This window comes from Spermophilus citellus (assembly GCF_964194105.1).
Source record: "Spermophilus citellus genome assembly, chromosome: 10".
NCBI classification, from domain to species: Eukaryota; Metazoa; Chordata; class Mammalia; order Rodentia; family Sciuridae; genus Spermophilus; species Spermophilus citellus.
Window position 1 is genome coordinate 70,165,541 of NC_138197.1, and position 18,747 is coordinate 70,184,287.

The window sequence follows — 18,747 nt, forward strand, 5'->3', positions numbered from 1 at the left end:
CTGGCATGCGTGCGGCCCGGGTTCGATCCTCAGCACCACATACCAACAAAGATGTTGTGTCCGCCGAGAACTAAAAAATAAATATAAAAAAAAAAGAATTCTAATTTATTTTTGTTTCCTGCAGAGATTGGGGAATGCATCTAGGTGGTAGAGCTCTTGCCTAGCATAGCAAGGCCCTGGGTTTGATCCCCAGCTCTTCGAATTAAAACTAACAAAAAACAACAACAACAAACAAAAACTAATTTTAGTTCCTAAAGTTTCTTAACTTAGTTTGAATATTGTTTCACATTCCTTTCCTTTTTAAATAACCACACTTGCTTTACAAAAGGTTTAATGATGGAATATAGTCTCTTCACTAATGTAAATGAGAATAAGAATATTGCTGGAACAGGAAGTATTTAAAAGTTACTGAACATTTTCTCTAGTTTTTATTAGTTATGGCCTTAATAATTAGTCTTTTGGCTTAAATGTCTACTGGTTTACCTTAACACAGTTGAAAAACACTGGGGTTAACACTCTATTTGTATTGGCAATATATATTACCTATATTTTAAAAGAACTAGGTTGGTCTTTTTTTATGGAAAAGGTAAAACTCAAAAAGAGAGACAGTGTACTCCTTTTGAGGGATTTATTAATTCTTAGATATAATATATGATGGATTTTTTTCCTCTTTTATATATATATTTCCTTAAATATGATGGCTACTAGTTCAAATTTAGAATTTTTTCTGCATGTTTTTGTAGCTAGTCTGATCTTTGAAGAAGACGTGGACATTTCATTTCATTAGCTGAATGAAGACATTTTAAATTAAAAGAAATTTTGTTTTAAACTTGAGAATAAATTCTTTTGAAAATCACCTGATTATTAAATGATTTTTATTTTTAAAGATAAGTTTTTATTAGTCTATGGTAGACATCTCCTAAAAGTGCAGCTCAGATATCTACAGGTTGTGTATTAAATATTTTTATTTTCAGTTTTGTAGCACAGCATACTGATTAGTATATGTAAAGAATTATCCATATCAACCTTATTTTTTTTTCCCTTTAAAAAAAAACTTTCAGATGTCCCTTGAATGGCATATCTTATTAAATGTTGGGGGTTGGGGGATCAGAACCATTTATCTGGCTTTCTAGTTTGTCCATTGCTTAGGTTTGTTACTGTTGTCAGAATTGTCCCTCCAAAAAATGGTGACACATGCTCTTGCATAAAATGTTAAAATATGTACATCCTTGTATTTGTATTTGTTTTCAACGTTGCCAAGGTGCTATGGGAAATTAAAGTAACAATATTAGAAAAAATAATAAAATTACTAAAAAGCAGGACTGGTTTCGTTTTCTCCAGGTGGGGTATGTCATGACTACTTGAATTTACTTTTTAATCATTTTATGTTTTGCTCACTGTCTAGTTCTCTGGTTTTAATTTCATGTTTTTACCCTTGTTTTGAAGATTAAACAATCAGAGAACTGTAAAGTCTGTTTAAGATTCTGGGTGTTTTTTGTTTTGTTGTGGTGCTGGGAATTGAACCCAGGGCCTTGTGCATGTGAGGCCAACTCTACCAACTGAGCTATATCCCCAGCCCACCTCTAGGGTTTTCTTGAGTATGTGGGGAATATAAAGAAAATTTAGCTTTTTAGCTTCTTTTTTCCCCCTTAGGCAAAAACAGAAAAGCTAAGTAGATCTCAGGCATTTGAAGAGATGTCATCTGTAAATTAAAGTGATAGTTTGACTTTTATTGAATATACTGTATTGCTAATAAAACAAATATTTACTATTTTGTTTGGGAGGGATTGTGGGAAATGAACCCAGGGGCACTTTACCACTGAGCTGCGTCCCATTCTCATTTATTTTAGAGTCAGGGTCTTGCTAAGTTTCTTAGGTTGGCCTTGAACTTGCAATCCTCCTGCCTCAGCCTCCTGAGTCATTGGGACTTCAGGCATGTGCCTGTAATGTAAAAATAATATAATTTTTTTAAAACAACCATATCACATAGAATAGTATTTGCTGGGTGCAGTGGGGCACACCTGTAACCCCAGAACCTTGCGAGGCCAAGGCATTGGGATCACAAATTCTATGCCAGCTCAGCAAGTTAGATCTACCTCAAAAAGGGAAAGGGTGTGGGGGGAGGTTGTTTCTCAGTGACAGAGTGCTTGCCTTGCACGTGTGTGAGGCACTGAGTTCGTTTTTCAGCACCACATAAAAATAAAAGATTGTGGGGCTGGGGTTGTGGCTCAGTGGAAGAGTGCTCGCCTAGCACGGGCGAGGCCCTGGGTTTGAACCTCAGCACCACATAAAAATAAGGTAAGTAAAGGTGTTGTCCATCTTTTTTTTTTTTTTTTTTTTTTTTTTTTTTTTTTTTAAGAGTGAGAGAGAATTTTTTTAATCTTTATTTTTTAGTTTTCAGCGGGCACAACATCATCTTTGTTTGTGGTGCTGAGAATCGAACCCGGGCCGCACGCATGCCAGGCAAGCGCGCTACCACTTGAGCCACATCCCCAGCCCCGTTGTGGCCATCTTAACCTAAAAAATAAATATTTTAAAAAATAAAGATTGTGTCCATGTATACTAAAAATAAAATGCTTGTTTAAAAATGGTGGGGAGAAGCTGGGGATGTGGCTCAAGCAGTAGTGTGCTTGCCTGGCATGTGTGGGGCGCTGGGTTCGATCCTCAGCACCACATAAAAATAAAGATGTGTCCACCGAAAACTAAAAAAAATAAATATTAAAAAATTCTCTCTCTTTAAAACAAGGGGGGGTGGGGAAGTTAGGGGACCTGGGTTTGTAGCTTAGTGGTAGAGTATCCCTCCATTAAATCACGAATTCCACCAATAAAATGTTTGTAATCAAGTTCTAGACTAATCCCAAATAAGAACTTCCTAATGTTGCCTGATCTTGCTAGAGAAAGCTACACACTTTTTATTTTTTAATATTTATTTTTTAGTTTTTTTAAGTGAACACTATTTTTATGTGGTATGAGGATCGAACCCGGTGCCTCATGCATGCTAGATGAGCACTCTACCACTGAGCCAAGACTCCAGCCTCTACAAACTTTTATGTTTTTTGAATTCAGTTTTAGTAGCTGTTAGGGTTTTTTTTTGGGGGGGGGGGGGCAGGTACCAGGGATTGAACTTGGACAATCAACTGATGAAGCTGGATTTGAATGCAATCCTCCTTTCTCAGCATCCCAAGCTGCTAGGATACACCGTGCCCGGCTTCACAAGTCTTCTTTGTACTTCTCTGATTTCTGTTGTATACCTACTGTATCAAATTTAATGAGCTACATAGTAAGATTCCAGCCCCTCCCAATATTACATTGGTTATCTTTGTTTTTCTCCCTTTTTGGGGTGTGTGTGTGTGTGGGATGCAGTACTGGAATGGAACCCAGGGGCAATATATCCTTCCCCTTTCTTTTTTTATTTTTTTTAACAGTGTTAAGTTGCTGAGGCTGGCCTCAAACTTGTGATCCTCCTGCCACTGCCTCCAGTGATTTTGTCTTTACACATACTATTTTAAATTCTTTTTCTTGGTGCTGTAGATGAATCCAGGGCCTTGGGCATGCCAGGCAAGCACTCTACCACTGACTGAACTACATCCCCATCCCAACATGCATTTGTATTTTGAATGATGTATTTAAATCTTAATTTTGATTTGCATTTCAAATTTGCATAGATAAGTAAATATCAGTTTGATTTATCAAAATCAAGGATATGACTTAGTACTGAAGCTAATCATTTAATCAGTGTCACATGCTGATTTTCCAAGTAGTATACTGGGTAGCAAAAATTGGATCCCTGCCCATATTGTATTTTCAAAATAAGAACAGATTAATAAGAAATAATTTGAAAACTGGAGTTCAAAGTGGATTGAAGTTGGGGATGGTACAGGGATAGAGTCCTTTGAGTTACTGAGAACAGATCCCTGAAGGAGTTAGATTGGGGGAGGCTGAAACTAAATGATACTTGATGGATAACACGTTTTCTACGATGAAGCTAGAGAAGGAGGCAAAAATAAGGCTCTTGAAAATTGAAATATATATTATTGAGAACATGTGGGAGACCAGGTAGGTTAGGCCTGATAACAGATGTAGCAAAGTGGGAGAGTTGAATTGCAAAAATCATGCAGTCAACAGGGATGCATATGGATTAGATGGGGGAAGATAAAGTAGTTGTGTGGCATGTACCTACAGAGTTTGAGGCTATCCTCAGTGACCTAGTGACATCCCATTTCAAAACAGGAAAAGGAAGGTGTCAAAACTGACAAATTTGTGATGTGTGGAACTAGATGGATGTTGGTGCCATTTACCGTGATTGTATTACATTGCAAAGAACCCTTAGGAGGAAAAAATTATGAGTAGTTTTGAAATGATTATGCTCGTTTCTGCAGGATTATTTTGTGATCGTGACTCGAAAACAAGTTTTTTTTTTTTTTCAGGTAATTTAAAAAGTGACTGTTAGGGACAGTGCTAAAAATTTTTTGAAATCTGTTCCCCTTTCTCTATAGCATCTTGGTTTTTGTTTTTGTGAAACTAGGGGTAAACACAGGGTCTGACATATACTAGGCAAGAATTCTACCACTGAGCCATATCCCCAGTCCATTTTTTGCATCCTTTGTCTCAGTAATAATCCTATTTCCCACTTGGACTGTCTTCACCAACCATATGCAAAGATTTGACGATTTCATTGAAGATTTATAATGTTGCCAGACCTCACCAGTAAGGTTAGCCACATACTATAGAGGGAATGTTAACCTTTTCATAACCAGAAGAAAACATTGACTTGCCATTTTTCTGGATCTCTAAAGTAGACTGATTTTATGTCTATGTAAGCGAACCAAGTATGAACTAGAAATCATGTAACACCAATAAATATGACTTGGAAGATTATAGAACTTGCATGTCTATCAAACCTTTTCCCTCTTTGTTTTTGTTTTATGTTACTGGGGATTGAACCCAAGGGCATTCTATTGAGCTAGATCCCCAACCCTTACTTTTGAGATGACCTTGCTAAGGTTGCTAGGCTCATTGAAAATTTACAATCCTGCCTCAGCCTCCTGTGCATCTGATTGCAGGTGTGTACTGATGTACCTGGCCCCAAGTTGAATGTTGATCAATATGGTTAGGTAGAAAAGGAAGGGACATGCTAGCCCAAGTGAGTAAAGACAAAGAGAGATGACAAATGGAAAATTAAGCATAGTAGTTTGAGCGGAGCATAGGTGTTTTTTAAAAAAAAATTTTGTTTTTTAAAATATTTTTTTAGTTGTAGTTGACACACAATACCTTTATTTATCTATCTGTTTATATGTGGTTCTGAGGATCGAAGCCAGGGTGTCATACATGCGAGGTAGCGCTCTACCACTGGAGCGACAACCCCAGCCCCGGCATAGATTTTAATACAGCATGGTGCAAGAAAAGGTGCATGCTAAGAAAATTAGTTTTCACTTGATTCTGTAGGGAATGCAGAGCCATAGAAGTCTAAGCAGAAGATGAATGTGTACTTGAATGGTGAGATTATATCCAGAACAGTGGTAATGTTTACCGGCTGGGGCTGTAACTCAGTGGCAGAACGCTTGCCTAACACGCGTGAGGCACTGGATTTGATCTTCAGCACCACATAAAAATAAATAATGATACTGTCTAACAGTGTAACTGTCACCTAAAATACATAGCTAGTTTTGGGAGAAAAGATTGAAAGAACAAGTTAGATTGAAATACAGAAACTGGGGGCTGGGGATGTGGCTCAAGCGGTAGCGCGCTCGCCTGGCATGCGTGCGGCCCGGGTTCGATCCTCAGCACCACATACCAACAAAGATGTTGTGTCCGCCGAGAACTAAAAAAATAAATATTAAAAATTAAAAAAAAAAAAAGAAATGCAGAAACTGACACTTTGAATTCCAAAATTACTATAGGTCATTTATAGACACATCTGCAGTAAATGTACTAATTGATGGGAATAATACCAACTTGAAGATGATGGATACCTTTTAACCGTTCTTGTGAAAGGAGGAAGGGAGATGAGTAACAGAAATGCATGCCTAGGGCCTACTATACCATATGTAATGTGAAAGTTTTGAAGGAGAAATGGTGAAAACTGTTTTGTTAAATGCAGGTGGTAAAATGGACACACTGAAGCATGGTGGCACACACCTGAAATCCCAGCGACTTGGGAGGCTGAAACAGGAGGATCACAGGTTCAAGGCCAGCCTCAGTAAATTAGTGAGGTCCTAAGTCACTTAGTGAGATCCTGTCTCAAAAAAGGGCTGAGGGGGCTGGGGATGTGGCTCAAGCGGTAGCGCGCTGGCCTGGCATGCGTGCGGCCCGGGTTCAATCCTCAGCACCACATACCAACAAAGATGTTGTGTCCGCCGAGAACTAAAAAAAAATAAATATTAAAAAAAAAATTCTCCTCTCTTACTCTCTCTTAAAAAAAATAAAATATTTAAAAAAAAAGGGCTGAGGATGAGTACACAGGTGTAGTTCTTGACATTTGGAAATGTTTTCAAATAAACACAATTTGTGAAAAGAAAGGGGACTTCTGGTATCCAATCTGGCATGACTCGGAAGTTTATAGAACTGGCATGTAGGAACTTTGGAAGTTGCCTATCAGATCATCCTAACAAACAACTGAAAAACTCAGCCAACTGAAGAATTAGTAATTCTTAGGACCCTAAGAGAATTGAAGTCACAGGGAAAAATATTGCTTCCAAAATTGAAAAGATACAAATTCCAAAACAGATTCACAATCCACTGCAGCAGAAACCCATGAGCAGTAGCAGTGCTGGGGGCAAGGTCCTAAACTGCTACTGATAAATTGCTAGAGGCTCAGTGTGGACAAATGTAAAAGAACTCCATTGTAACCCACTTGTTTTGTTCCTGATCAAATTCTCATAATATCAGGGAGGAAATTCCCTTCCAAGGAAGGCAAAAGAAGCCATTTCAAAATATGCCAGAGCATCCTGTTTTTACCAAGGACTGCCCTCAGAAAAACTGTTAACTACAGCCTAACTTTTTGGGGTTTTACAGAGTTTAACTGACCTGGGGTGGGGGTAGGGTGGGGAATGCAACTCCAACAAGCTGTAATTTTCTGTATGAAAACGGGTAATACCCCACTCGAGCTCACCAAACAATTATGCTCCACATCAAATGTCATCAGAGAAATACAAATTCAAGTGAAATACATCTGTCCATATTAGCCCAAATCTAGAACACTTGACAACACCAAGTGTTGTGAAATAACAAATTCATTCATTGCTGGTGGGAATACAAAATGGTTACAACCATTTTGGAAGGTGGTTTGGCAGTTTCCTACAAAACTAAATGTACTCCCACCATCATGCTTCTTGGTTTCTTCTACCTGAAGGGGTTGAAAGCTTATATCCATACAAAAACCTGCACAGAGATATTTGTAGCAGCTTTATTCATAATTACCAAAACTTGGAAGTAAATGACATTTCTTCAGCCAGTGAATAGGTGAATTATCTTGATATGTCCAGACAATAGTACTCTATTCATAATAAATGAGCTATCAAGCTCATGGAAAAGGGCATGGAGGATAAAACTCAGTGGTAGAGTGCTTGCATAAGATGTGCCAGACTCCATTTCTTGTAGAAAGATAAAGCAATCATGAAATTCATATGGAAAAATAAAAGACCCAGAATAGCAAAAGCAATTCTAAGCAGGAAGTGTGAATCAGGAGGTATATCGATACCAGATTTCAAACTGTACTACAGAGCAATAGTAACAAAAACAGCATGGTACTGGTACCAAAACAGGCGGGTGGACCAATGGTACAGAATAGAGGACACAGAAACCAATCCACAAAATTACAACTATCTTATATTCGATAAAGGGGCTAAAAGCATGCGATGGAGGAAGGATAGCATCTTCAACAAATGGTGCTGGGAAAACTGGAAATCTATATGCAACAAAATGAAACTGAATCCCTTTCTCTCACCACACACAAAAGTTAACTCAAAATGGATCAAGGAGCTTGATACCAAATCAGAGACTCTGCGTCTGATAGAAGAAAAAGTTGGCTCCGATCTGCATATTGTGGGGTCGGGCTCCAAATTCCTTAATAGGACACCCATAGCACAAGAGTTAAAAACAAGAATCAACAAATGGGACTTACTCAAAAGTTTTTTCTCAGCAAGAGAAACAATAAGAGAGGTAAATAGAGAGCCTACATCCTGGGAACAAATCTTTACTCCTCACACTTCAGATAGAGCCCTAATATCCACAGTATACAAAGAACTCAAAAAATTAAGCAATAAGAAAACAAATAACCCAATCAACAAATGGGCCAAGGACCTGAACAGACACTTCTCAGAGGAGGATATACAATCAATCAACAAGTACATGAAAAAATGCTCACCATCTCTAGCAGTCAGAGAAATGCAAATCAAAACCACCCTAAGATACCATCTCACTCCAGTAAGATTGGCAGCCATTATGAAGTCAAACAACAAGTGCTGGCGAGGATGTGGGGAAAAGGGTACACTTGTACATTGCTGGTGGAACTGCAAATTGATGCGGCCAATTTGAAAAGCAGTTTGGAGATTCCTGGGAAAGCTGGGAATGGAACCACCATTTGACCCAGCTATTGCCCTTCTCGGACTATTTCCTGAAGACCTTAAAAGAGCGTACTATAGGGATACTGCTACATCGATGTTCATAGCAGCACAATTCACAATAGCTAGACTGTGGAACCAACTTAGATGCCCTTCAATAGATGAATGGATTAAAAATGTGGCATTTATACACAATGGAGTATTACTCAGCACTAAAAAATGACAAAATCATGGAATTTGCAGGGAAATGGATGTCATTAGAGCAGATTATGCTAAGTGAAGCTAGCCAATCCCTAAAAAACAAACGCCAAATGTCTTCTTTGATATAAGGAGAGCAACTAAAAACAGAGCAGGGAGGAAGAGCATGAGAAAAAGATTAACATTAAACAGGGAGAAGAGGTGGGAGGGAAAGGGAGAGAGAAGAGAAATTGCATGGAAATGGAAGGAGACCCTCATTGTTATACAAAATTACCTATAAGAGAATGTGAGGGGAAAGAGAAAAAATCAAGCGAGAGAAATGAATTAAAGTAGATGGGGTAGAGAGAGAAGATGGGAGGGGAGGGGAGGGGGGATAGTAGAGGATAGGAAAGATAGCAGAATACAACAGTCACTAGTATGGCAATATGTAAAAACGTGGATGTGTAACCGATGTGATTCTGCAATCTGTATATGGGGTAAAAATGGGAGTTCATAACCCACTTGAATCTAATGTATGAAATATGATATGTCAAGAGCTTTGTAATGTTTTGAACAACCAATTAAAAAAAAAGGAAATTAAAAAAAAAAAAAGATGTGCCAGACTCTGGGTTCAATCCCCAGAACCACTTTTTAAAAAGTAAGGAAATGTTTATTAAGGGAAAGAATAAAAAAACAGGGGCTGGGGTTGTGGCTCAGTGATAGCGTGCTCGCCTAGTATGCGTGAGGCACTGGGTTCGATCCTCAGCACCACATAAATATAAAATATATTGTGTCCAACTAAAATAAATAAATAAAATTTAAAGAAAGAAAAAAAACAGTTTGAAAAGGATTCTCACTATATGACTTTGTGGAAATGGTAAAACTATGGAAATAGTAAAAAGACCAGTGGTTGCTAGGAGTTAAGAGAGGGCAGGGTTGAATAGGTGGAGCGCAGATTTTTAGAGCAATAAAATGATAGTATAGGGCTGAGGATATAGCTCAGTTGGTAGAGTGCTTTGTCTTGCATGCAATTTTTAAAGTATAATGTGAATATATAATACTATAGTGTGTGTATATATATGTCATTATACATTTGTCCAAACCCATAGAATATACAGCACCAAGAATGAACCCTAATGTAAACTATAAACTTCAGGTAATAATGGTATGTCAATACAGATGCATCAATTGTAATAAATGTTCCACTCTGGTTGAGAATGAGAAAGGATATGTATGTATAGAGTGAGGGGGTACTTGGGAAATCTCTACTTTCATCTTGGTTTTGTGAACCAAGAAAGAAATACTTAAGAAAATTTTTTGGGCTGGGGATGTGGCTCAAGCGGTAGCGCGCTGGCCTGGCATGCGTGTGGCCCGGGTTCGATCCTCAGCACCACATACCAACAAAGATGTTGTGTCCACCGAGAACTAAAAAATAAATAAATATTAAAAATTCTCTCTCTCTCTCTCTCTCTCTCTCTCTCTCTCTCTCTCTCTCTCTCCTCTCTCACTCTCTCTAGAAGAAGAAAAAAAAGAAAATTTTAAAAAGAAAAGAAAAGAAATTCTGACATATGCTGCAACACAATTGACCTTTGAGGGCATTATGCTAAGTGAAATAAGTCACAAAAGGACAAAATACTATGATTCCACTTACGTGAAGTATCTAAAGTAGTCGTAGTCATAGAGACAAAAAAATAGAAAGGTGTTTGCCAGGGGCCTGGTGGGAGGAATAGAGTTATTTTTTTAATGGGTATAGAATTTAGTTTGCAACATGACAAAAGTTCTGGAGAGAGATGGTGGTGATGATTTTAAAGAACAATATGAATTTATTTAACACTAATTATACCCTTAAAGTGGTTAAGGTAGGGCTAGGTTGTAGCTCAGTAGTAAAGTACATTCTTATTAACATATGCTCAGCTCTGGGTTCAATACCCAACACTGCAAATGATTTCTTTTTAAATGACTAGATGGCTCAGGAGACTGAGGCAAGAGGATCTCAAGTTCAAAGCCAGCCTCAGCAACTTAGCAAGGCTGCAAGCAACTCAGTGAGACCCTAATCTTAAAAAAAGTGACTAGTGCCTAAAACTGTTAAGGACGATAAATTTTATGTTATATATTTTGGCACAATTAAAAATTTCTTTTTTTTTTTTTTTTTTTTGGTACTAGGTATTGAACCCAGAGGGTCTTAACTACTGAGTCATATCCCTATTCCTTTTATTTTATATTTTTTTTTAAATAATTTCTTTTTTTTTTTAAGAGAGAGGGAGGAGAGAGAGAGAGAGAGAGAGAGAGAGAGAGAGAGAGAGAGAGAGAATTTTTAATATTTATTTTTTAGTTCTCGGCGGACACAACATCTTTGTTGGTATGTGGTGCTGAGGATCGAACCCGGGCGGCACGCATGCCAGGTGAGCGCGCTACCGCTTGAGCCACATCCCTAGCCCTTATTTTATATCTTGAGACAGGGTTTCACTAAGTTGCAGTAACTGGACTCAAACTTGTGATCCCCCTGCTCTCCTGCCTCTGCTTCCCAGGGTGCTAGGATTGCAGTCATGCTCTACCACAACTGGCCATAATCAAAAACTTTTCACAGTAAAACACAGAAAAATAGAACATGAAGAGTAGTCAGAGAAAGGAGTTTGCAAAATACACTGGCATTAAATATTCTGAAAAGAGAAGTAGAAGAAAAATTAAAGGAGAAAAAAATTTAAAAGGAGTGTTCAAGATAAATGCCACATTGATAAAATGTCTAAAAGGTCCATTTGAAGTTCATTCACAATGAGGTAGTTAGTGCTAACTATTACCAACTACATTCAACAGAGTATGAATGGAAGCTCATAGGATTGAAAATAGATTGAAAAACAAGGAGAGAGATGCTAGTGGTCTACTTAAAATATTTAATCAGTCTTCTTATCCTAGCTCCTGTCTTTCCATCTGTTTCTATCTCCCCAATTTTTCATTCCCATGCCCAGACTTGCTAGGTGAATATTGGCTTCTTTTTTTTTTTTTTTTTTGTATTGGGATTAGACCTGAGAGCACTTAACCAGAACCACATCCCCAACCCCCAGCTCTTTTTTATTTTTATTTTTTAATTTTTTTTATAACTTTTATTTTTTTTTATGTGGTGCTGAGGATCAAACCCAGTGCCTCACACATGCTAGGCAAGTGCTCTACCACTGAGCCAAAACCCAGCCGCCATTATTATTATTATTATTATTATTATTATTATTATTATTATTATTTTGAGACAGGGCCTCACTAAGTTGCTGAGGAGACTGAGGCAGGCTTTGAACTTGCAATCCTCCTGCCTCAGCCTCCCAAGCTACTAGGATTATAGCATGCACCACTGTGCGCTGGGCTAGATTCTTTCCTTTGAGTGGGATCTCTCCATGTGACAGGAAAAATGACCAGAGCAGTTAAATGTTTATGAGTCCCTGCAGCCACTTCCAGATGAGGTAAGAATTCTCTTCCCCAGTGTCTACCAAGTTAATCACTTCACACAACAGGACAAATTACCCTTAGCAATTCTAGGCTTTTATTATGATGCTTATATCTTATGATCCCCAGAGATTAATGTACATACAACTCTGAGCATCGATACATAAAAATTTAGGGATTATTTACCTGTTATTGCTAAGATTTTGTTTACTTGATTTCTAATAAATATTTAGATTTTTTTTCAAGTGTTTATTAATCAGTAATGGTTTCTTTTCCATTCTTTTTTTTTTTTTTTTAAAGAGAGAGTGAGAGAGGAGAGAGAGAGAGAGAATTTTTTTTTTTTTTTAATATTTATTTTTTAGTTCTCGGCAGACACAACATCTTTGTTGGTATGTGGTGCTGAGGATCGAACCCGGGCCGCACGCATGCCAGGCGAGCGCGCCACCGCTTGAGCCACATCCCCAGCCCCTTCCATTCGTTTTTATTGTTTTATGGAGCTGGGGGTCAACTCAGGCCCTTGTACATTCTAGGTAAGTTCTCTACTGTAATAGGAACTTAGAAACTGCTTTGTTAAAAGCGTGGACTCTTCACTTGGGCCTACAGAGATATTTGATGGGCAATTAAAGCAGAATCTCTGCCTTTCTTTTTCTTTCTTTATTTTTTTTAAATTTTTTTGGTGGTACTGAGAATTGAACCCAGGGGTGCTTTACCACTGAACCACATCTCCAGTCCTTTTTATTTATTTTTTTTATTTTGAGATAGAGTCTTGCTACATTGCCCAGGCTGGCCTCAAATTTGCAATCCTCTTGTCTAAGCCTCCCCAGTTGTAGGGTTTATAGGCAAGCGCCACCACATTGACTCTGCCTCCACTTTGTATTTGCTTCTGTCTCCTTTCTACTTAAACTTTGGGTCAGATTCTTGTTCAACTCTGCATGTAGACATGTCAATCATTTAAGGAATGTTGGTCTAAATTTTGTAACCCTTTTTCTTGAAGGAGGAGTAAGTAAGGTATTTTCAAGGACATCATAATCAACAGATTGTCAATTGCCAGCTGCCATCCTATTCAAGACTCTTGGTGAGGCATCTAGAATTCTCTAGTCACAGCATTAAACCTGAAGGCCTAACTGCCTTTCTGACTTGTCTTTTTCTCTGAGTCATTCTCTCTTTCAGTTACTTTAGATTCCAGGAAGATATCTCATCAATAAATGTCCTATGACAAGAGTTGAAACTACCCCAGGCAATAGTAACTTTTGTATGGCTGATAATGATCAACCAGAACACAGTTTAAATATGCATGCTTCTTGCCCACATTTTGTTCAGTACCCTACTTAAATCTGAAGCTCATGTCAGTACTCCTGAAGATAGGTCTAAAGATGCTAATCCTCTTGTCTTTCTAGTATGGATATGCTGAATAAATTTCTTTCTTGCATTTTAGTATTATTTTTTCCATTTGATTTTGACTGAGCTAGATACCCAGCCCCTAATTTGTATATAACTTGTAGTTTAAAAAAAAAAAATTTTTAAAGAGAGAGAGAATTTTAATATTTATTTTTTAGATTTTTTCAGCGGACACAACATCTTTGTATGTGGTGCTAAGGATCGAACCCGGGCCGCACGCATGCCAGCACATCCCCAGCCCTAAAATTTTTTTTGAGGTCGTCCTTTTCTAGTATGATTTGCTCAGGAAGTCTTTCCTATCATGAAGTTATTAAGTATTTTTCTCTATTTTCTTCTAGTACTATAATAATTTTACTTTTTAATTTTAGCTTTTAGATGCATTCAGAATTTATTTTGGTGTATTATGAAAGTTTTAACATTGTTTTCCTAAATAAATTTGTTATGAAAGCATTTGTTGAATACAGTTGTATCCCTTTATCCATGGGGGGATACATTCCAACCCTACAAAAACTGTGGGGTTTTTTTCTATATATACATACCTAGGATAACATTTAATTTATAAATTAAGCTGTTAGAAATTAATAGTAATCTCCAGATGCAGTAGTACTAAGGAGGCCAAGGCAGGAGGATTGAAAGTTCAAGACCAACCTGGACAACTTAGACTTTATTGTAAAAAGTACAAAGGACTGGGGAGGTAGCTTGGTGTTAGAGCACTTGCTAGCATGTACAAAACCCTGGGTTCAATCCCCAGTGCTGAAAAAAAAAATTACAGTAACTAGTAATAAAATAGAACAATTATAGCAATACACTATAAGTTATGTGCATATAGTTTCTCAAAATATCTTACTATACTGTTCTTACCTCTTGTGATCATATGTGATGATATAGTGCCTATGTGATAAGATTAAGCGAGGTAAATGACTGTAGTCATTATGATGTAGTATTGGGCTATTTTTTTTTTTTTTGTGTGTGTGTGGTACTGGGGATGGAACTCAGGGCCTTGTGCATGTGAGGCAAGCACTGTATCAACTGAGCTATATCCCCAGCCCCTGGGCTGTTATTGACTTTTTCATGATATGTCAGGAGGACCATCTGCTTTGAGTGATCCTGGATCTTGGATCCCTGACAATGTCAGAAATTGGATATCAAAAGCAGATGATACTGAAGGTTGAGGATTCTCAATAGTTAATTTTATTTTAATTTGTTTTTACAAACCTTTTTGAAAAAACATTGTAATCAAAAGTAATTATCTTTCTGGGTGTGGTAGTGCATGCCTGTAATACCAGCAACTCAAGAGGCTGGGGCAGGAGGATCACAAATTTGAGGCCAGCCTCAGCAACTTAGCGAGACCCTGTCTCAAAATAAAAAGGGCCGGGGATGTGGCTCAGTGGTTACTCACCCCTGGGTTCCATCCTGGGAACCCTCCCCCATCCCCCCTCAAAAAAAAGTTATTTTTTTTGGTACTGGGGTTGAAACCCACAGGTGATCTACTGTTGAGCTTCATCCTGCCTCAATCTCCTGAGTTGCTAGGATTACAGGTATGCCCTACCATGCCCAGCTGTTGTCTGTTTGTTTCTCTCTCTCTCTCTCTCTCTCTTAATATTTTTAGTTGTAGATGGACACAATATCTTTATTTTATTTGTTTTTTTTCATGTGGTGCTGAGGCTCAAACCCAGTGCTTCACACGTGCTAGGCAAGCGCTCTATCACAGAGCCACAACCCCAGCCCCTGTCTCTTTGTTTTTAATTTATCAAACTGTTGTTGCAGAGATTGTTATTAAGTATTCAGTGATCACATGGGTGATTTTCATGCTGCTTTCCATCTGAGGATTATATTCCATAATTTTGTCACATAATGTCTGTACAATTCAAAACACTTCAGTAAATTTTGGTAATGACTGCATTGCTGATTCTGTGTTAGTTTATTTTTCTTCACCTTCTTCTTTAGATGACTCAACAAATTCTTCCAGTTCCTCATTGTCAGTACTTTTCCATAGCCTTCCATGTGTTCTTCCACTTCTTCATCAAGCATGTTGACAAACCCTTTTCCATCTACTTATCTTGCTGCATGAATGATTTTCCTGACTTCTCTATGAATCCCTGGAAAGCCTTGAAAATCATTCGTGACTTCACTCCATATGTTCTTCCAGCAGGCATTGACAAGTTTTAATTCATTCATTGCAGCTTTGGTGAATGTTATTACATCAGCAATAGTGAAAGATTTCCATCCAGCTCTGCATTATGTCCAGATTAGGGGCTGCATTGATTGCTAGTCAAATGTTATCAAATATCAGGCAGGTATATAGGGCCTTGACAAACTGAATACATTAGTCCCCCTTGTCCTTGGGGGATACACTCTAAGTACCTTCCCCTCAATGGATGCCTAAAACCATGCACAGTACCAAACTCTATATACAAGCACTTTGATACTATAACAGTCTGTTGATAGCCAAGATGGTCACTAAGTGGCTAATGAACAGGTAGCATATAAATCAAGGATACAATGAACAAAGGGAGTATGATTTACGTATAGGATGGGATGAAGTAGGACAGCCTGAAATTTCATCATGCTCTTCAGAAAGACATACAATTTAAAACTTATGAATTGTTTGTTTCTAGAATTTTCCACTTAATATTTTCAGACAGAAGTTGACCATGGGTAACTGAAACTGAAGAAAAAGAGGGAATACAAACAATGAGGTTGTAATGGAGGTAAAAAAAGAAAACCTTGACATTTTCATTTTCATAGCAAATAGGTTCAGATGGTGAGGTGTATTACCTATTATTAATAGGACTTTAAATTCAAACCTGTCCTCTTCCAAGCATTTTGTTACTTCTGGTATAAAGCATTCTTAGAACTACCCCCAAAACAAGACTTGCTGATTATGTTTTGAAAACATGGGCAGGTAATATTTGGTTTTGTTTTTGACAATGTATGAGTTCTTCACCTTATGCACTAGCCAGGCTTTATCATAAGGTCTGCAGCAGTGTCACATAGTTCCAGAGTTAATTTTTCTTTCCATGATCCATGCCCTGGTGTTTCCTTTGCACTATCAATGTAGATTCTTTTGAGCATTTTCTTACAGAAGAGCCTTATTTCATCAAAAGCTTTATTTAATCAGCTCCTTCAACTCTGCCAGAAATGTGGCAGCAACTTCTTCATCAGAAGACACAGCCTCTCCAATGTATTTTTTTAAATCAACAGCTTTTATTATCATTACATACTTCAGAAAAAAAAGAATGTTTCAAATGGGTCAGGGAACTAGGGAAAGAAATGCAGATTTGCACACATCACTCTGTGTGCACAGGGTAGCAGTGCTCTCCACACATTAAGCACAGCACCTGCACTTGTCTGGTGCCCCTTTGCAGATACTGCCCTTGCACACTTGGCACAACCAGTGGAGCAGTAAGACAGCAGTTGTTTTTGCAGGAGGTTCATCTGTACTCTTTGTATGTGCAGGAGCCACAAGTGACACAGGAGCAATTGGGGTCCATTTCGAATCCAGGTGAGTCAAGCTCTCAGGCAAAGGGCAAAGAAACAGAGGAGTTGCTTGAAGGTGTGTTTTCTCCAGTAATTTTTATATTTTCATTCTAAACCTGTTCCTGAATCTATGTAGGTTGGATCCTGGAAGAGATTTTAAAAGAATGCTTTTCAAGAATACTGTACTCAGTAACATAACTCATGGATAAAATAAAAATTCTAAAAGAACTTTATATTAATTGAGAGGTTTAAACATATATCTAAGAGAGTTCCAGAGTAACAGAAGGGAAGGACTGGCAGAGAAACAATTTTTTGAGAAGAAAAAAACAGTTTTCACCGAGCATTAGAGGAAAATTAATCTTAGTATACTTTGAATAGACATATAAAGATAAAACAAATAAATAGACACATAGACATTTTGTAGTAAAACTTGAAAACATTAGGGATAAAGAGAAAATCTTAAAAGCTACCAGAAAGAAAACAGATTAGATAAAAATAGGAATACCAGACTGTAGCAGACTTATTTTATTTTTTTTAATCAACAATGATACTTGCCAGGAAACAATGGAATAATTCTGAAAAATGACTCTGTATGTAGAATTTTATATATCCATAGCTATCTTTACAAGTGAGGGAAAATACAATTAATTAGAAATAAAAAATACATTTCCAGATACCAAAGATGAAGTATTTATTTTCTACATATTTTCCCTAAAAGCTTTATTGAGGATATATATCAGCCAGGAAAAAAAAAAAAAACACAGAGAAGACATAAAGAAATAATATTAAACATGGATCAACAAAATATAAGCAAAATTTAACTTGATGTATATTTTTAAATGTTTTTGTATTTCTTTTTTTTTTTTTAAAGTATTTATTTATTTATTTTAGTTTTTCGGCGGACACAACATCTTTGTTTGTATGTGGTGCTGAGGATCGAACCCGGGCTGCACGCATGCAAGGCGAGCGCGCTACCAATTGAGCCACATCCCAGCCCCTGTTTTTGTAATTCAATAAAGATAATATTTTTGTTCATTTGGCATTGGGGATTGAACCCAGAGTCTTCTTACCACTAAGCTATTTGCCCAGCCCTTTTATTTTTTTCTTTTGAGACAGGGTCTCACTAAATTGCTTACAGGGTCTCACTAAGTTGCTTGATAATTTGCTGAATGTGGCCTCAAACTTGCGATGCTCCTGCTTCAGCCTCCTGAGTTGCTGGGATTACAAGCATATACCACCACACCTAGCTAAATAAAGCTAATATTAAAACTGTAGCTGGGCGTGTGCAGTGCCACAGGCCTATAATCCCAACAACTCAGGAAGCTGAGGCTAGAGGATGGAAAATTCAAGGACAGTCTGAGCAATGTAGGGAGAACCCATCCCTATAATCCCAATAGCTCAGGAGGCTAAGGCAAGAGGACTGCAAATTCAAAGCCAGCCTCAGCAATTTAGTGACGCTGTAAGCAACCTAGTGAGACTCTGTCTAAAAATAAAAAGGGCTGGGCATGTGGCTCAGTGATTATGAATTTAATCCTTGGTTGGGAATATGGTTTAGTAGTAGAGCAGTTGCCTAGTATGTGTGATGTGCTGGGTTCAATTCCCAATATTGAAAATAAATAAATAACCAAACTGTAAACAATTAAAAAAATAAGGTTGGAAATTAATCAAGTAGTTAAGGCATATTTAAATACTTATGTTC